This window comes from Stenella coeruleoalba (assembly GCF_951394435.1).
Source record: "Stenella coeruleoalba genome assembly, contig: scaffold_224, whole genome shotgun sequence".
Taxonomy (NCBI): Eukaryota; Metazoa; Chordata; class Mammalia; order Artiodactyla; family Delphinidae; genus Stenella; species Stenella coeruleoalba.
The window spans coordinates 69897-90782 of record NW_027645930.1 but is presented as its reverse complement, the minus strand read 5'-3'; the positions used below and the strand labels follow the sequence as shown (position 1 = coordinate 90782).

The window sequence follows — 20886 nt, the reverse complement described above, 5'->3', positions numbered from 1 at the left end:
CAACTCACCTTTACCCTTAAGCAAGAATAAGTTGGTTTTCTAAATTTGAGACCCTGTTCTGTTCTGTAATTCAGTTCCTGTGTAGCCAAGTTTACATTCCGTGTATTACTGATATCTTATGATGTTTCTTTTTCTGTGTGACTTATTTCAGTTAGAATCATCATACCTGAATCCACTCATTGTGCTGCTAAGGGCCTGATGACACAGATTTCATTGCTGAGTGATATTGCTTTGTAAGTAAATACCACAACTTCTTTATCCATTTTTCACTTTCTGCGATGTTGAACTTGTACTGTAAACGAGGTTCTTGTCAACAGAGCCGTTCCAAACATTGGGGTGGCTGTGTCTTTTTGATTTTAATTTCCCTAAGCTATAGGACCATAAGTGGAAGTGCCCTAGGTTCTGTTGCTTTGTTTTTTAGATGTTTCAGGAAACACCATACACTTCTCCCGAGTGGTTGTTGGCAATTTACATCCCGCCCATCAGCATAACAAGGCTCCCAGTTCTCCATGGCCTGTCCTGCCTTTCTGGATTTTACACTTTTTTCAGATGGCCCTTTTGACCGGGGGGAAGTGAGACTTCATTGTAGTGCAGATTTCCTTTGCAAGCTTGCTTGGTTGGCCAAAAAGTGCGTATGCGTTTTTTCCTGAATATATTCAGGAAAAAACGCATACGCCCTTTTTGGCCAAGTGCATCATTGTGGACGTTCTGCCTCTTTTCCTATGCTTTCAATGCAATTCCAGTCTACCTCCTGAAATCGGTTTACTGCAATTCTGCCCCGCTTTCAAGTCCTCTTGGCAGCCTTACTTCAGTCTATTTTTGGACGATAGCTGTCATTTATAACTCTGCAGGTTTGTGAATTACAGTGTCCCTGAGCTCCTTTCTTCAACTCGCTTTCTTGTGACCTGGCCGCAACACCGCAGGATGTCTTCAGGCCCTAATCTGGTTCTGGCACGGCACGCTGAGCCTTTGGTTAATTCCTCTTCCTGGTGGGAAATGAGAGTTATATTTGCCCATCCAGACACCTCCAGCTAGTCTTTCATTGGTTCTCGCTATTCCTGTTCATCTTCCACAGAAATTGCAAACTGGGCCAAACAGGAAGTTAAAGGGACTGACTCTCCAAGTCGGGAGAGTGTTAGTAAAGCGTCTGGAATGTTGCACCCGAGTACCAGGGTACGAAAACTGAGACATATTTGAACACGTCTCCCGATCACATGGTTGATCATACTCTAGGTTCCACATGCATGTTTTAGATGAAGGAAGAATACCTTAAACCTGGGTAGTTGAAACCCGTGGAATGGGTACCATGCTATATGACTTCAAAGGGTCTTCATTTGCTCACGAACCTCTCCAATCCTATCACTGCTGCGTTTATGCCCCTGTACACATGCTTGATTCTCTTTCGGAGACATAGCAATCCATAGGTTTTAAGATACTTACTAGTCAGGTGCATTCTTAGGCGTTTAATATGGGGTTTTGTGTCCATTTCGTTGAGCAAGGAGTAGCTCTTGTCTATTCCATATTTGGCTTAAGGAACTTTATCTGTACTCATTTCAATCTCTGGTTTTATGCAGCACCCCAACTCACCTTTCCCCTTAAGCAAGCATAAGTTGGTTTTCTAAATTTGAGACCCTGTTCTGTGTTGGAATGCAGTTCCTGTGTAGCCAAGTTTACATTCCGTGTATTAGTGATATCTTATGATGTTTCTTTTTCTGTGTGACTTATTTCAGTTAGAATCATCGTACCTGAATCCACTCATTATGCTGCTACGGGCCTGATGACATAGATTTCATTGCTGAGTGATACTGCATTGTACGTAAGTACCACAAGTTCTTTATCCATTTTTCACTTTCTGTGATATTGAACTTGTACGGTAAACGAGGTTCTTGTAAACGGAGGCGTCCCAAACTTTGGGGTGGCTGTGTCTTTTTGATTTTAATTTCCCTAAGCTATAGGACCATAAGTGGAAGTGCCCTAGGTTCTGTTGCTTTGTTTTTTAGATGTTTCAGGAAACACCATACACTTCTCCCGAGTGGTTGTTGGCAATTTACATCCCGCCCATCAGCATAACAAGGCTCCCAGTTCTCCATGGCCTGTCCTGCCTTTCTGGATTTTACACTTTTTTCAGATGGCCCTTTTTACCCGGGGGAAATGAGACTTCATTGTAGTGCAGATTTCCCTTGCAAGCTTGCTTGGTTGGCCAAAAAGGGCGTATGCGTTTTTTCCTGAATATATTCAGGAAAAAACGCATACGCCCTTTTTGGCCAAGTGCATCATTGTGGACGTTCTGCCTCTTTTCCTATGCTTTCAATGCAATTCCAGTCTACCTCCTGAAATCGGTTTCCTGCAATTCTGCCCCACTTTCAAGTCCTCTTGGCAGCCTTACTTCAGTCTATTTTTGGACGATAGCTGTCATTTATAACTCTGCAGGTTTGTGAATTACAGTGCCCCTGAGCTCCTTTCTTCAACTCGCTTTCTTGTGAGCTGGCCGCAACACCGCAGGATGGCTTCAGGCCCTAATCTGGTTCCGGCACGGCACGCTGAGCCTTTGGTTAATTCATCTTCCTGGTAGGAAATGAGAGTTAAATATGCCCGTCCAGACACCTCCAGCTAGTCTCCATTGGTTCTCGCTATTCCTTTTCATCTTCTGCAGAAATTGCAAACTGGGCCAAACAGGAGGTTAAAGGCGCTGACTCTCCAAATGGGGAGAGTGTTAGTAAAGCGTCTGGAATGTTGCACCCGAGTACCAGGGTACGAAAACTGAGACATATTTGAACACGTCTCCCGTTCACATGGTTGATCATACTTCGGTTCCACATGCATGTTTTAGCTGAAGGAAGAATACCTTAAACCTGGAGAGTTGAGACCCGTGTAATGGGTACCATGCAATATGACTTCAAAGGGTCTTCATTTGCTCACCGAACCTCTCCAATCCTATCACTGCTACGTTTATGCCCCTGTACACATGCTTGATTCTCTTTCGGAGACATAGCAATCCATAGGTTTTAAGATACTTACTAGTCAGGTACATTCTTAGGCGTTTAATATGCGGTGTTGAGTCCATTTCGTTGAGCAAGGAGTAGCTCTTGTCTATTCCATATTTGGCTTAAGGAACTTTATCTGTGCTCATTTCAATCTCTGGTTTTATGCAGCACCCCAACTCACCTTTACCCTTAAGCAAGAATAAGTTGGTTTTCTAAATTTGAGACCCTGTTCTGTTCTGTAATTCAGTTCCTGTGTAGCCAAGTTTACATTCCGTGTATTACTGATATCTTATGATGTTTCTTTTTCTGTGTGACTTATTTCAGTTAGAATCATCATACCTGAATCCACTCATTGTGCTGCTAAGGGCCTGATGACACAGATTTCATTGCTGAGTGATATTGCTTTGTAAGTAAATACCACAACTTCTTTATCCATTTTTCACTTTCTGCGATGTTGAACTTGTACTGTAAACGAGGTTCTTGTAAACAGAGGCGTCCCAAATTTTGGGGTGGCTGTGTCTTTTTGATTTTAATTTCCCTAAGCTATAGGACCATAAGTGGAAGTGCCCTAGACTCTGTTGCTTTGTTTTTTCGATGTTTCAGGAAACACCATACACTTCTCCCGAGTGGTTGTTGGCAATTTACATCCCGCCCATCAGCATAACAAGGCTCCCAGTTCTCCATGGCCTGTCCTGCCTTTCTGGATTTTACACTTTTTTCAGATGGCCCTTTTGACCGGGGGGAAGTGAGACTTCATTGTAGTGCAGATTTCCTTTGCAAGCTTGCTTGGTTGGCCAAAAAGGGCGTATGCGTTTTTTCCTGAATATATTCAGGAAAAAACGCATACGCCATTTTTGGCCAAGTGCATCATTGTGGACGTTCTGCCTCTTTTCCTATGCTTTCAATGCAATTCCAGTCTACCTCCTGAAATCGGTTTCCTGCAATTCTGCCCCGCTTTCAAGTCCTCTTGGCAGCCTTACTTCAGTATATTTTTGGACGATAGCTGTCATTTATAACTCTGCAGGTTTGTGAATTACAGTGTCCCTGAGCTCCTTTCTTCAACTCGCTTTCTTGTGACCTGGCCGCAACACCGCAGGATGTCTTCAGGCCCTAATCTGGTTCTGGCACGGCACGCTGAGCCTTTGGTTAATTCCTCTTCCTGGTGGGAAATGAGAGTTATATTTGCCCATCCAGACACCTCCAGCTAGTCTTTCATTGGTTCTCGCTATTCCTGTTCATCTTCCACAGAAATTGCAAACTGGGCCAAACAGGAAGTTAAAGGGACTGACTCTCCAAGTGGGGAGAGTGTTAGTAAAGCGTCTGGAATGTTGCACCCGAGTACCAGGGTACGAAAACTGAGACATATTTGAACACGTCTCCCGATCACATGGTTGATCATACTCTAGGTTCCACATGCATGTTTTAGATGAAGGAAGAATACCTTAAACCTGGGTAGTTGAAACCCGTGGAATGGGTACCATGCAATATGACTTCAAAGGGTCTTCATTTGCTCACGAACCTCTCCAATCCTATCACTGCTGCGTTTATGCCCCTGTACACATGCTTGATTCTCTTTCGGAGACATAGCAATTCATAGGTTTTAAGATACTTACTAGTCAGGTGCATTCTTAGGCGTTTAATATGGGGTTTTGTGTCCATTTCGTTGAGCAAGGAGTAGCTCTTGTCTATTCCATATTTGGCTTAAGGAACTTTATCTGTACTCATTTCAATCTCTGGTTTTATGCAGCACCCCAACTCACCTTTCACCTTAAGCAAGCATAAGTTGGTTTTCTAAATTTGAGAACCTGTTCTGTGTTGGAATGCAGTTCCTGTGTAGCCAAGTTTACATTCCGTGTATTAGTGATATCTTATGATGTTTCTTTTTCTGTGTGACTTATTTCAGTTAGAATCATCGTACCTGAATCCACTCATTATGCTGCTATGGGCCTGATGACATAGATTTCATTGCTGAGTGATACTGCATTGTACGTAAGTACCACAAGTTCTTTATCCATTTTTCACTTTCTGTGATATTGAACTTGTACGGTAAACGAGGTTCTTGTAAACGGAGGCGTCCCAAACTTTGGGGTGGCTGTGTCTTTTTGATTTTAATTTCCCTAAGCTATAGGACCATAAGCGCAAGTGCCCTAGGCTCTGTTGCTTTGTTTTTTAGATGTTTCAGGAAACACCATACACTTCTCCCGAGTGTCTGTTGGCAATTTACATCCCGCCCATCAGCATAACAAGGCTCCCAGTTCTCCATGGCCTGTCCTGCCTTTCTGGATTTTACACTTTTTTCAGATGGCCCTTTTGACCGGGGGGAAGTGAGACTTCATTGTAGTGCAGATTTCCTTTGCAAGCTTGCTTGGTTGGCCAAAAAGGGCGTATGCGTTTTTTCCTGAATATATTCAGGAAAAAACGCATACGCCCTTTTTGGCCAAGTGCATCATTGTGGACGTTCTGCCTCTTTTCCTATGCTTTCAATGCAATTCCAGTCTACCTCCTGAAATCGGTTTCCTGCAATTCTGCCCCGCTTTCAAGTCCTCTTGGCAACCTTACTTCAGTCTATTTTTGGACGATAGCTGTCATTTATAACTCTGCAGGTTTGTGAATTACAGTGCCCCTGAGCTCCTTTCTTCAACTCACTTTCTTTTGTGCTGGCCGCAACACCGCAGAATGGCTTCAGGCCCTAATCTGGTTCCGGCACGGCACGCTGAGCCTTTGGTTAATTCCTCTTCCTGGTGGGAAATGAGAGTTAAATTTGCCCGTCCAGACACCTCCAGGTAGCCTCTCATTGGTTCTCGCTATTCCTGTTCATCTTCCGCAGAAATTGCAAACTGGGCCAAACAGGAGGTTAAAGGGACTGACTCTCCAAGTCGGGAGAGTGTTAGTAAAGCGTCTGGAATCTTGCACCCGAGTACCAGGGTACGAAAACTGAGACATATTTGAACACGTCTCCCGATCACATGGTTGATCATACTCTAGGTTCCACATGCATGTTTTAGCTGAAGGAAGAATACCTTAAACTTGGGTAGTTGAAACCTGTGGAATGGGTACCATGCAATATGACTTCAAAGGGTCTTCATTTGCTCACCGAACCTCTCCAATCCTATCACTGCTGCGTTTATGCCCCTGTACACATGCTTGGTTCTCTTTCGGAGACATAGCAATCCATAGGTTTTAAGATACTTACTAGTCAGGTACATTCTTAGGCGTTTAATATGCGGTGTTGAGTCCATTTCGTTGAGCAAGGAGTAGCTCTTGTCTATTCCATATTTGGCTTAAGGAACTTTATCTGTGCTCATTTCAATCTCTGGTTTTATGCAGCACCCCAACTCACCTTTCCCCTTAAGCAAGAATAAGTTGGTTTTCTAAATTTGAGACCCTGTTCTGTTCTGTAATTCAGTTCCTGTGTAGCCAAGTTTACATTCCGTGTATTACTGATATCTTATGATGTTTCTTTTTCTGTGTGACTTATTTCAGTTAGAATCATCATACCTGAATCCACTCATTGTGCTGCTAAGGGCCTGATGACACAGATTTCATTGCTGAGTGATATTGCTTTGTAAGTAAATACCACAACTTCTTTATCCATTTTTCACTTTCTGCGATGTTGAACTTGTACTGTAAACGAGGTTCTTGTCAACAGAGCCGTTCCAAACATTGGGGTGGCTGTGTCTTTTTGATTTTAATTTCCCTAAGCTATAGGACCATAAGTGGAAGTGCCCTAGGTTCTGTTGCTTTGTTTTTTAGATGTTTCAGGAAACACCATACACTTCTCCCGAGTGGTTGTTGGCAATTTACATCCCGCCCATCAGCATAACAAGGCTCCCAGTTCTCCATGGCCTGTCCTGCCTTTCTGGATTTTACACTTTTTTCAGATGGCCCTTTTGACCGGGGGGAAGTGAGACTTCATTGTAGTGCAGATTTCCTTTGCAAGCTTGCTTGGTTGGCCAAAAAGGGCGTATGCGTTTTTTCCTGAATATATTCAGGAAAAAACGCATACGCCCTTTTTGGCCAAGTGCATCATTGTGGACGTTCTGCCTCTTTTCCTATGCTTTCAATGCAATTCCAGTCTACCTCCTGAAATCGGTTTCCTGCAATTCTGCCCCGCTTTCAAGTCCTCTTAGCAACCTTACTTCAGTCTATTTTTGGACGATAGCTGTCATTTATAACTCTGCAGGTTTGTGAATTACAGTGCCCCTGAGCTCCTTTCTTCAACTCACTTTCTTTTGTGCTGGCCGCAACACCACAGAATGGCTTCAGGCCCTAATCTGGTTCCGGCACGGCACGCTGAGCCTTTGGTTAATTCCTCTTCCTGGTGGGAAATGAGAGTTAAATTTGCCCGTCCAGACACCTCCAGGTAGCCTCTCATTGGTTCTCGCTATTCCTGTTCATCTTCCGCAGAAATTGCAAACTGGGCCAAACAGGAGGTTAAAGGGACTGACTCTCCAAGTCGGGAGAGTGTTAGTAAAGCGTCTGGAATCTTGCACCCGAGTACCAGGGTACGAATACTGAGACATATTTGAACACGTCTCCCGATCACATGGTTGATCATACTCTAGGTTCCACATGCATGTTTTAGCTGAAGGAAGAATACCTTAAACTTGGGTAGTTGAAACCTGTGGAATGGGTACCATGCAATATGACTTCAAAGGGTCTTCATTTGCTCACCGAACCTCTCCAATCCTATCACTGCTGCGTTTATGCCCCTGTACACATGCTTGGTTCTCTTTCGGAGACGTAGCAATCCATAGGTTTTAAGATACTTACTAGTCAGGTACATTCTTAGGCGTTTAATATGGGGTGTTGAGTCCATTTCGTTGAGCAAGGAGTAGCTCTTGTCTATTCCATATTTGGCTTAAGGAACTTTATCTGTGCTCATTTCAATCTCCGGTATTATGCAGCACCCCAACTCACCTTTCCTCTTAAGCAAGCATAAGTTGGTTTTCTAAATTTGAGACCCTGTTCTGTTCTGTAATTCATTTCCTGTGTAGCCAAGTTTCCATTCCGTGTATTAGTGATATCTTATGATATTTCTTTTTCTGTGTGACTTATTTCAGTTAGAATCATCGTACCTGAATCCACTCATTATGCTGCTACGGGCCTGATGACATAGATTTCATTGCTGAGTGATACTGCATTGTACGTAAGTACCACAAGTTCTTTATCCATTTTTCACTTTCTGTGATATTGAACTTGTACGGTAAACGAGGTTCTGGTAAACGGAGGCGTCCCAAACTTTGGGGTGGCTGTGTCTTTTTGATTTTAATTTCCCTAAGCTATAGGACCATAAGTGGCAGTGCCCTAGGCTCTGTTGCTTTGTTTTTTAGATGTTTCAGGAAACACCATACACTTCTCCCGAGTGGTTGTTGGCAATTTACATCCCGCCCATCAGCATAACAAGGCTCCCAGTTCTCCATGGCCTGTCCTGCCTTTCTGGATTTTACACTTTTTTCAGATGGCCCTTTTGACCAGGGGGAAGTGAGACTTCATTGTAGTGCAGATTTCCTTTGCAAGCTTGCTTGGTTGGCCAAAAAGGGCGTATGCGTTTTTTCCTGAATATATTCAGGAAAAAACGCATACGCCCTTTTTGGCCAAGTGCATCATTGTGGACGTTCTGCCTCTTTTCCTATGCTTTCAATGCAATTCCAGTCTACCTCCTGAAATCGGTTTCCTTCAATTCTGCCCCGCTTTCAAGTCCTCTTGGCAGCCTTACTTCAGTCTATTTTTGGACGATAGCTGTCATTTATAACTCTGCAGGTTTGTGAATTACAGTGCCCCTGAGCTCCTTTCTTCAACTCGCTTTCTTGTGACCTGGCCGCAACACCGCAGGATGGCTTCAGGCCCTATTCTTGTTCCGGTACGGCACGCTCAGCCTTTGGTTAATTCCTCTTCCTGGTGGGAAATGAGAGTTAAATTTGCCCGGCCACACACCTCCAACTAGTCTCTCATTGGTTCTCGCTATTCCTGTTCATCTTCCGCAGAAATTGCAAACTGGGCCAAACAGGAGGTTAAAGGCGCTGACTCTCCAAGTGGGGAGAGTGTTAGTAAAGCGTCTGGAATGTTGCACCCGAGTACCAGGGGAGGAAAAGTGAGACATATTTGAACACATCTCCCGTTCACATGGTTGATCATACTCTGGGTTCCACATGCATGTTTTAGCTGAAGGAAGAATACCTAAAACCTGGGTAGTTGAAACCCGTGGAATGGGTACCATGCAATATGACTTCAAAGGGTCTTCATTTGCTCACCGAACCTCTCCAATCCTATCACTGCTGCGTTTATGCCCCTGTACACATGCTTGATTCTCTTTCGGAGACATAGCAATCCATAGGTTTTAAGATACTTACTAGTCAGGTACATTCTTAGGCGTTTAATATGCGGTGTTGAGTCCATTTCGTTGAGCAAGGAGTAGCTCTTGTCTATTCCATATTTGGCTTAAGGAACTTTATCTGTGCTCATTTCAATCTCTGGTTTTATGCAACAAACCAACTCACCTTTCCCCTTAAGCAAGCATAAGTTGGTTTTCTAAATTTGAGAACCTGTTCTGTTTTGGAATTCAGTTCCTGTGTAGCCAAGTTTACATTCCGTGTATTAGTGATATCTTATGATGTTTCTTTTTCTGTGTGACTTATTTCAGTTAGAATCATCGTACCTGAATCCACTCATTATGCTGCTACGGGCCTGATGACATAGATTTCATTGCTGAGTGATACTGCATTGTACGTAAGTACCACAAGTTCTTTATCCATTTTTCACTTTCTGTGATATTGAACTTGTACGGTAAACGAGGTTCTTGTAAACGGAGGCGTCCCAAACTTTGGGGTGGCTGTGTCTTTTTGATTTTAATTTCCCTAAACTATAGGCCCATAAGTGGAAGTGCCCTAGACTCTGTTGCTTTGTTTTTTAGATGTTTCAGGAAACACCATACACTTCTCCCGAGTGGTTGTTGGCAATTTACATCCCGCCCATCAGCATAACAAGGCTCCCAGTTCTCCATGGCCTGTCCTGCCTTTCTGGATTTTACACTTTTTTCAGATGGCCCTTTTGACCGGGGGGAAGTGAGACTTCATTGTAGTGCAGATTTCCTTTGCAAGCTTGCTTGGTTGGCCAAAAAGGGCGTATGCGTTTTATCCTGAATATATTCAGGAAAAAACGCATACGCCCTTTTTGGCCAAGTGCATCATTGTGGACGTTCTGCCTCTTTTCCTATGCTTTCAATGCAATTCCAGTCTACCTCCTGAAATCGGTTTCCTGCAATTCTGCCCCGCTTTCAAGTCCTCTTGGCAGCCTTACTTCAGTATATTTTTGGACGATAGCTGTCATTTATAACTCTGCAGGTTTGTGAATTACAGTGCCCCTGAGCTCCTTTCTTCAACTTGCTTTCTTGCGACCTGGCCGCAACACCGCAGGATGGCTTCAGGCCCTAATCTGGTTCCGGCATGGCACGCTGAGCCTTTGGTTATTTCCTCTTCCTGGTGGGAAATGAGAGTTAAATTTGCCCGTCCAGACACCTCCAACTAGTCTCTCATTGGTTCTCGCTAATCCTGTTCATCTTCCGTAGAAATTGCAAACTGGGCCAAACAGGAGGTTAAAGGCGCTGACTCTCCAAGTGGGGAGAGTGTTAGTAAAGCGTCTGGAATGTTGCACCCGAGTACCAGGGGAGGAAAACTGAGACATATTTGAACACGTCTCCCGTTCACATGGTTGATCATACTTGGGTTCCACATGCATGTTTTAGCTGAAGGAAGAATACCTTAAACATGGGTAGTTGAAACCCGTGGAATGGGTACCATGCAATATGACTTCAAAGGGTCTTCATTTGCTCACTGAACCTCTCCAATCCTATCACTGCTGCGTTTATGCCCCTGTACACATGCTTGATTCTCTTTCAGAGACATAGCAATCCATTGGTTTTAAGATACTTACAAGTCAGGTACATTCTTAGGCGTTTAATATGCAGTGTTGAGTCCATTTCGTTGAGCAAGGAGTAGCTCTTGTCTATTCCATATTTGGCTTAAGGAACTTTATCTGTGCTCATTTCAATCTCTGGTTTTATGCAGCACCCCAACTCAACTTTCCCCTTAAGCAAGCATAAGTTGTTTTTCTAAATGTGAGACCCTGTTCTGTTCTGTAATTCAGTTCCTGTGTAGCCAAGTTTACATTCCGTGTATTACTGATATCTTATGATGTTTCTTTTTCTGTGTGACTTATTTCAGTTAGAATCATCATACCTGAATCCACTCATTGTGCTGCTAAGGGCCTGATGACACAGATTTCATTGCTGAGTGATATTGCTTTGTAAGTAAATACCACAACTTCTTTATCCATTTTTCACTTTCTGCGATGTTGAACTTGTACTGTAAACGAGGTTCTTGTCAACAGAGCCGTTCCAAACATTGGGGTGGCTGTGTCTTTTTGATTTTAATTTCCCTAAGCTATAGGACCATAAGTGGAAGTGCCCTAGGTTCTGTTGCTTTGTTTTTTAGATGTTTCAGGAAACACCATACACTTCTCCCGAGTGGTTGTTGGCAATTTACATCCCGCCCATCAGCATAACAAGGCTCCCAGTTCTCCATGGCCTGTCCTGCCTTTCTGGATTTTACACTTTTTTCAGATGGCCCTTTTGACCGGGGGGAAGTGAGACTTCATTGTAGTGCAGATTTCCTTTGCAAGCTTGCTTGGTTGGCCAAAAAGGGCGTATGCGTTTTTTCCTGAATATATTCAGGAAAAAACGCATACGCCCTTTTTGGCCAAGTGCATCATTGTGGACGTTCTGCCTCTTTTCCTATGCTTTCAATGCAATTCCAGTCTACCTCCTGAAATCGGTTTCCTGCAATTCTGCCCCGCTTTCAAGTCCTCTTAGCAACCTTACTTCAGTCTATTTTTGGACGATAGCTGTCATTTATAACTCTGCAGGTTTGTGAATTACAGTGCCCCTGAGCTCCTTTCTTCAACTCACTTTCTTTTGTGCTGGCCGCAACACCACAGAATGGCTTCAGGCCCTAATCTGGTTCCGGCACGGCACGCTGAGCCTTTGGTTAATTCCTCTTCCTGGTGGGAAATGAGAGTTAAATTTGCCCGTCCAGACACCTCCAGGTAGCCTCTAATTGGTTCTCGCTATTCCTGTTCATCTTCCGCAGAAACTGCAAACTGGGCCAAACAGGAGGTTAAAGGGACTGACTCTCCAAGTCGGGAGAGTGTTAGTAAAGCGTCTGGAATCTTGCACCCGAGTACCAGGGTACGAAAACTGAGACATATTTGAACACGTCTCCCGATCACATGGTTGATCATACTCTAGGTTCCACATGCATGTTTTAGCTGAAGGAAGAATACCTTAAACTTGGGTAGTTGAAACCTGTGGAATGGGTACCATGCAATATGACTTCAAAGGGTCTTCATTTGCTCACCGAACCTCTCCAATCCTATCACTGCTGCGTTTATGCCCCTGTACACATGCTTGGTTCTCTTTCGGAGACGTAGCAATCCATAGGTTTTAAGATACTTACTAGTCAGGTACATTCTTAGGCGTTTAATATGGGGTGTTGAGTCCATTTCGTTGAGCAAGGAGTAGCTCTTGTCTATTCCATATTTGGCTTAAGGAACTTTATCTGTGCTCATTTCAATCTCCGGTATTATGCAGCACCCCAACTCACCTTTCCTCTTAAGCAAGCATAAGTTGGTTTTCTAAATTTGAGACCCTGTTCTGTTCTGTAATTCATTTCCTGTGTAGCCAAGTTTCCATTCCGTGTATTAGTGATATCTTATGATATTTCTTTTTCTGTGTGACTTATTTCAGTTAGAATCATCGTACCTGAATCCACTCATTATGCTGCTACGGGCCTGATGACATAGATTTCATTGCTGAGTGATACTGCATTGTACGTAAGTACCACAAGTTCTTTATCCATTTTTCACTTTCTGTGATATTGAACTTGTACGGTAAACGAGGTTCTGGTAAACGGAGGCGTCCCAAACTTTGGGGTGGCTGTGTCTTTTTGATTTTAATTTCCCTAAGCTATAGGACCATAAGTGGCAGTGCCCTAGGCTCTGTTGCTTTGTTTTTTAGATGTTTCAGGAAACACCATACACTTCTCCCGAGTGGTTGTTGGCAATTTACATCCCGCCCATCAGCATAACAAGGCTCCCAGTTCTCCATGGCCTGTCCTGCCTTTCTGGATTTTACACTTTTTTCAGATGGCCCTTTTGACCAGGGGGAAGTGAGACTTCATTGTAGTGCAGATTTCCTTTGCAAGCTTGCTTGGTTGGCCAAAAAGGGCGTATGCGTTTTTTCCTGAATATATTCAGGAAAAAACGCATACGCCCTTTTTGGCCAAGTGCATCATTGTGGACGTTCTGCCTCTTTTCCTATGCTTTCAATGCAATTCCAGTCTACCTCCTGAAATCGGTTTCCTGCAATTCTGCCCCGCTTTCAAGTCCTCTTGGCAGCCTCACTTCAGTCTATTTTTGGACGATAGCTGTCATTTATAACTCTGCAGGTTTGTGAATTACAGTGCCCCTGAGCTCCTTTCTTCAACTCGCTTTCTTGTGACCTGGCCGCAACACCGCCGGATGGCTTCAGGCCCTATTCTTGTTCCGGTACGGCACGCTGAGCCTTTGGTTAATTCCTCTTCCTGGTGGGAAATGAGAGTTAAATTTGCCCGGCCACACACCTCCAACTAGTCTCTCATTGGTTCTCGCTATTCCTGTTCATCTTCCGCAGAAATTGCAAACTGGGCCAAACAGGAGGTTAAAGGCGCTGACTCTCCAAGTGGGGAGAGTGTTAGTAAAGCGTCTGGAATGTTGCACCCGAGTACCAGGGGAGGAAAAGTGAGACATATTTGAACACATCTCCCGTTCACATGGTTGATCATACTCTGGGTTCCACATGCATGTTTTAGCTGAAGGAAGAATACCTAAAACCTGGGTAGTTGAAACCCGTGGAATGGGTACCATGCAATATGACTTCAAAGGGTCTTCATTTGCTCACCGAACCTCTCCAATCCTATCACTGCTGCGTTTATGCCCCTGTACACATGCTTGATTCTCTTTCGGAGACATAGCAATCCATAGGTTTTAAGATACTTACTAGTCAGGTACATTCTTAGGCGTTTAATATGCGGTGTTGAGTCCATTTCGTTGAGCAAGGAGTAGCTCTTGTCTATTCCATATTTGGCTTAAGGAACTTTATCTGTGCTCATTTCAATCTCTGGTTTTATGCAACAAACCAACTCACCTTTCCCCTTAAGCAAGCATAAGTTGGTTTTCTAAATTTGAGAACCTGTTCTGTTTTGGAATTCAGTTCCTGTGTAGCCAAGTTTACATTCCGTGTATTAGTGATATCTTATGATGTTTCTTTTTCTGTGTGACTTATTTCAGTTAGAATCATCGTACCTGAATCCACTCATTATGCTGCTACGGGCCTGATGACATAGATTTCATTGCTGAGTGATACTGCATTGTACGTAAGTACCACAAGTTCTTTATCCATTTTTCACTTTCTGTGATATTGAACTTGTACGGTAAACGAGGTTCTTGTAAACGGAGGCGTCCCAAACTTTGGGGTGGCTGTGTCTTTTTGATTTTAATTTCCCTAAACTATAGGCCCATAAGTGGAAGTGCCCTAGACTCTGTTGCTTTGTTTTTTAGATGTTTCAGGAAACACCATACACTTCTCCCGAGTGGTTGTTGGCAATTTACATCCCGCCCATCAGCATAACAAGGCTCCCAGTTCTCCATGGCCTGTCCTGCCTTTCTGGATTTTACACTTTTTTCAGATGGCCCTTTTGACCGGGGGGAAGTGAGACTTCATTGTAGTGCAGATTTCCTTTGCAAGCTTGCTTGGTTGGCCAAAAAGGGCGTATGCGTTTTTTCCTGAATATATTCAGGAAAAAACGCATACGCCCTTTTTGGCCAAGTGCATCATTGTGGACGTTCTGCCTCTTTTCCTATGCTTTCAATGCAATTCCAGTCTACCTCCTGAAATCGGTTTCCTGCAATTCTGCCCCGCTTTCAAGTCCTCTTGGCAGCCTTACTTCAGTCTATTTTTGGACGATAGCTGTCATTTATAACTCTGCAGGTTTGTGAATTACAGTGCCCCTGAGCTCCTTTCTTCAACTTGCTTTCTTGCGACCTGGCCGCAACACCGCAGGATGGCTTCAGGCCCTAATCTGGTTCCGGCATGGCACGCTGAGCCTTTGGTTATTTCCTCTTCCTGGTGGGAAATGAGAGTTAAATTTGCCCGTCCAGACACCTCCAACTAGTCTCTCATTGGTTCTCGCTAATCCTGTTCATCTTCCGCAGAAATTGCAAACTGGGCCAAACAGGAGGTTAAAGGCGCTGACTCTCCAAGTGGGGAGAGTGTTAGTAAAGCGTCTGGAATGTTGCACCCGAGTACCAGGGGAGGAAAACTGAGACATATTTGAACACGTCTCCCGTTCACATGGTTGATCATACTTGGGTTCCACATGCATGTTTTAGCTGAAGGAAGAATACCTTAAACATGGGTAGTTGAAACCCGTGGAATGGGTACCATGCAATATGACTTCAAAGGGTCTTCATTTGCTCACTGAACCTCTCCAATCCTATCACTGCTGCGTTTATGCCCCTGTACACATGCTTGATTCTCTTTCAGAGACATAGCAATCCATAGGTTTTAAGATACTTACAAGTCAGGTACATTCTTAGGCGTTTAATATGCAGTGTTGAGTCCATTTCGTTGAGCAAGGAGTAGCTCTTGTCTATTCCATATTTGGCTTAAGGAACTTTATCTGTGCTCATTTCAATCTCTGGTTTTATGCAGCACCCCAACTCACCTTTCCCCTTAAGCAAGCATAAGTTGTTTTTCTAAATGTGAGACCCTGTTCTGTTCTGTAATTCAGTTCCTGTGTAGCCAAGTTTCCATTCCGTGTATTACTGATATCTTATGATGTTTCTTTTTCTGTGTGACTTATTTCAGTTAGAATCATCATACCTGAATCCACTCATTGTGCTGCTAAGGGCCTGATGACATAGATTTCATTGCTGAGTGATATTGCTTTGTAAGTGAATACCACAACTTCTTTATCCATTTTTCACTTTCTGCGATGTTGAACTTGTACTGTAAACGAGGTTCTTGTAAACAGAGCCGTTCCAAACTTTGGGGTGGCTGTGTCTTTTTGATTTTAATTTCCCTAAGCTATAGGACCATAAGTGGAAGTGCCCTAGGCTCTGTTGCTTTGTTTTTTAGATGTTTCAGGAAACACCATACACTTCTCCCGAGTGTCTGTTGGCAATTTACATCCCGCCCATCAGCATAACAAGGCTCCCAGTTCTCAATGGCCTGTTGCATTTTTGGATTTTACACTTTTTTCAGATGGCCCTTTTGACCGGGGGGAAATGAGACTTCATTGTAGTGCAGATTTCCTTTGCAAGCTTGCTTGGTTGGCCAAAAAGGGCGTATGCGTTTTTTCCTGAATATATTCAGGAAAAAACGCATACGCCCTTTTTGGCCAAGTGCATCATTGTGGACATTCTGCCTCTTTTCCTATGCTTTCAATGCAATTCCAGTCTACCTCCTGAAATCGGTTTCCTGCAATTCTGCCCCGCTTTCAAGTCCTCTTGGCAGCCTTACTTCAGTCTATTTTTGGACGATAGCTGTCATTTATAACTCTGCAGGTTTGTGAATTACAGTGCCCCTGAGCTCCTTTCTTCAACTCGCTTTCTTGTGACCTGGCCGCAACACCGCAGGATGGCTTCAGGCCCTAATCTGGTTCCGGCCCGGCACGCTGAGCCTTTGGTTATTTCCTCTTCCTGGTGGGAAATGAGAGTTAAATTTGCCCGTCCAGACACCTCCAGCTAGCCTCTCATTGGTTCTCGCTATTCCTGTTCATCTTCTGCAGAAATTGCAAACTGGGCCAAACAGGAGGTTAAAGGCGCTGACTCTCCAAGTGGGGAGAGTGTTAGTAAAGCGTCTGGAATGTTGCACCCGAGTACCAGGGGAGGAAAACTGAGACATATTTGAACACGTCTCCCGATCACATGGTTGATCATACTCTAGGTTCCACATGCATGTTTTAGCTGAAGGAAGAATACCTTAAACCTGGGTAGTTGAAACCCGTGGAATGGGTACCATGCAATATGACTTCAAAGGGTCTTCATTTGCTCACCGAACCTCTCCAATCCTATCACTGCTGCGTTTATGCCCCTGTACACATGCTTGATTCTCTTTCGGAAACATAGCAATCCATAGGTTTTAAGATACTTACTAGTCAGGTACATTCTTAGGCATTTAATATGCGGTGTTGAGTCCATTTCGTTGAGCAAGGAGTAGCTCTTGTCTATTCCATATTTGGCTTAAGGAACTTTATCTGTGCTCATTTCAATCTCTGGTTTTATGCAGCACTCCAACTCACCTTTACCCTTAAGCAAGCATAAGTTGGTTTTCTAAATTTGAGACCCTGTTCTGTTCTGTAATTCAGTTCCTGTGTAGCCAAGTTTACATTCCGTGTATTACTGATATCTTATGATGTTTCTTTTTCTGTGTGACTTACTTCAGTTAGAATCATCATACCTGATTCCACTCATTGTGCTGCTAAGGGCCTGATGACACAGATTTCATTGCTGAGTGATATTGCTTTGTAAGTAAATACCACAACTTCTTTATCCATTTTTCACTTTCTGCGATGTTGAACTTGTACTGTAAACGAGGTTCTTGTAAACAGAGGCGTCCCAAACTTTGGGGTGGCTGTGTCTTTTTGATTTTAATTTCCCTAAGCTATAGGACCATAAGTGGCAGTGCCCTAGGCTCTGTTGCTTTGTTTTTTAGATGTTTCAGGAAACACCATACACTTCTCCCAAGTGTCTGTTGGCAATTTACATCCCGCCCATCAGCATAACAAGGCTCCCAGTTCTCCATGGCCTGTCCTGACTTTCTGGATTTTACACTTTTTTCAGATGGCCCTTTTGACCGGGGGGAAGTGAGACTTCATTGTAGTGCAGATTTCCTTTGCAAGCTTGCTTGGTTGGCCAAAAAGGGCGTATGCGTTTTTTCCTGAATATATTCAGGAAAAAACGCATACGTCCTTTTTGGCCAAGTGCATCATTGTGGACGTTCTGCCTCTTTTCCTATGCTTGCAATGCAATTCCAGTCTACCTCCTGAAATCGGTTTCCTGCAATTCTGCCCCGCTTTCAAGTCCTCTTGGCAGCCTTACTTCAGTCTATTTTTGGACGATAGCTGTCATTTATAACTCTGCAGGTTTGTGAATTACAGTGCCCCTGAGCTCCTTTCTTCAACTCGCTTTCTTGTGACCTGGCCGCAACACCGCAGGATGGCTTCAGGCCCTAATCTGGTTCCTGCCCGGCACGCTGAGCCTTTGGTTAATTCCTCTTCCTGGTGGGAAATGAGAGTTAAATTTGCCCGTCCAGACACCTCCAGCTAGCCTCTCATTGGTTCTCGCTATTCCTGTTCATCTTCCGCAGAAATTGCAAACTGGGCCAAACAGGAGGTTAAAGGGACTGACTCTCCAAGTGGGGAGAGTGTTAGTAAAGCGTCTGGAATGTTGCACCCGAGTACCAGGGAGGAAAACTGAGACATATTTGAACACGTCTCCCGATCACATGGTTGATCATACTCTAGGTTCCATATGCATGTTTTAGCTGAAGGAAGAATACCTTAAACCTGGGTAGTTGAAACCCGTGGAATGGGTACCATGCAATATGACTTCAAAGGGTCTTCATTTGCTCACCGAACCTCTCCAATCCTATCACTGCTGCGTTTATGCCCCTGTACACATGCTTGATTCTCTTTCGGAGACATAGCAATCCATAGGTTTTAAGATACTTACTAGTCAGGTACATTCTTAGGCGTTTAATATGGGGTGTTGAGTCCATTTCGTTGAGCAAGGAGTAGCTCTTGTCTATTCCATATTTGGCTTAAGGAACTTTATCTGTGCTCATTTCAATCTCTGGTTTTATGCAGCACCCCAACTCACCTTTACCCTTAAGCAAGAATAAGTTGGTTTTCTAAATTTGAGACCCTGTTCTGTTCTGTAATTCAGTTCCTGTGTAGCCAAGTTTACATTCCGTGTATTACTGATATCTTATGATGTTTCTTTTTCTGTGTGACTTATTTCAGTTAGAATCATCGTACCTGAATCTACTCATTATGCTGCTACGGGCCTGATGACATAGATTTCATTGCTGAGTTATACTGCATTGTACGTAAGTACCACAAGTTCTTTATCCATTTTTCACTTTCTGCGATGTTGAACTTGTACTGTAAACGAGGTTCTTGTAAACAGAGCCGTTCCAAACTTTGGGGTGGCTGTGTCTTTTTGATTTTAATTTCCCTAAGCTATAGGACCATAAGTGGAAGTGCCCTAGGCTCTGTTGCTTTGTTTTTTAGATGTTTCAGGAAACACCATACACTTCTCCCGAGTGTCTGTTGGCAATTTACATCCCGCCCATCAGCATAACAAGGCTCCCAGTTCTCAATGGCCTGTTGCCTTTCTGGATTTTACACTTTTTTCAGATGGCCCTTTTGACCGGGGGGAAGTGAGACTTCATTGTAGTGCAGATTTCCTTTGCAAGCTTGCTTGGTTGGCCAAAAAGGGCGTATGCGTTTTTTCCTGAATATATTCAGGAAAAAACGCATACGCCCTTTTTGGCCAAGTGCATCATTGTGGACGTTCTGCCTCTTTTCCTATGCTTTCAATGCAATTCCAGTCTGCCTCCTGAAATCGGTTTCCTGCAATTCTGCCCCGCTTTCAAGTCCTCTTGGCAGCCTTACTTCAGTCTATTTTTGGACGATAGCTGTCATTTATAACTCTGCAGGTTTGTGAATTACAGTGCCGCTGAGCTCCTTTCTTCAACTCGCTTTCTTGTGACCTGGCCGCAACACCGCAGGATGGCTTCAGGCCCTAATCTGGTTTTGGCCCGGCATGCTGAGCCTTTGGTTAATTCCTCTTCCTGGTGGGAAATGAGAGTTAAATATGCCCGTTCAGACACCTCCAGCTAGTCTCTCATTGGTTCTCGCTATTCCTGTTCATCTTCCGCAGAAATTGCAAACTGGGCCAAACAGGAGGTTAAAGGGACTGACTCTCCAAGTGGGGAGAGTGTTAGTAAAGCGTCTGGAATGTTGCACCCGAGTACCAGGGGAGGAAAACTGAGACATATTTGAACACGTCTCCCGTTCACATGGTTGATCATACTTGGGTTCCACATGCATGTTTTAGCTGAAGGAAGAATACCTTAAACCTGGAGAGTTGAGACCCGTGGAATGGGTACCATGCAATATGACTTCAAAGGGTCTTCCTTTGCTCACCGAACCTCTCCAATCCTATCACTGCTGCGTTTATGCCCCTGTACAGACGCTTGATTCTCTTTTGGAGACATAGCAATCCATAGGTTTTACGATACTTACTAGTCAGGTACATTCTTAGGCGTTTAATATGCGGTGTTGAGTCCATTTCGTTGAGCAAGGAGTAGCTCTTGTCTATTCCATATTTGGCTTAAGGAACTTTATCTGTGCTCATTTCAATCTCTGGTTTTATGCAGCACCCCAACTCACCTTTACCCTTAAGCAAGCATAAGTTGGTTTTCTAAATTTGAGTCCCTGTTCTGTTCTGTAATTCAGTTCCTGTGTAGCCAAGTTTACATTCCGTGTATTACTGATATCTTATGATGTTTCTTTTTCTGTGTGACTTACTTCAGTTAGAATCATCATACCTGAATCCCTTCATTGTGCTGCTAAGGGCCTGATGACACAGATTTCATTGCTGAGTGATATTGCTTTGTAAGTAAATACCACAACTTCTTTATCCATTTTTCACTTTCTGCGATGTTGAACTTGTACTGTAAACGAGGTTCTTGTAAACAGAGCCGTTCCAAACTTTGGGGTGGCTGTGTCTTTTTGATTTT

At 43.7% G+C, this 20886-nt stretch overlaps 1 long non-coding RNA gene across 1 annotated transcript in view; it reads left to right on the top strand.

The window, feature by feature from the left end:
• Positions 1-20886, top strand: part of LOC307181458 — an 88508-nt gene that overhangs the window by 34593 nt on the left and 33029 nt on the right. Inside the window, exon 2 of the long non-coding RNA XR_013826806.1 lies at positions 17528-17605. This is a non-coding gene — a long non-coding RNA (uncharacterized lncRNA). The remainder of the gene's footprint in view (positions 1-17527; positions 17606-20886) is intronic.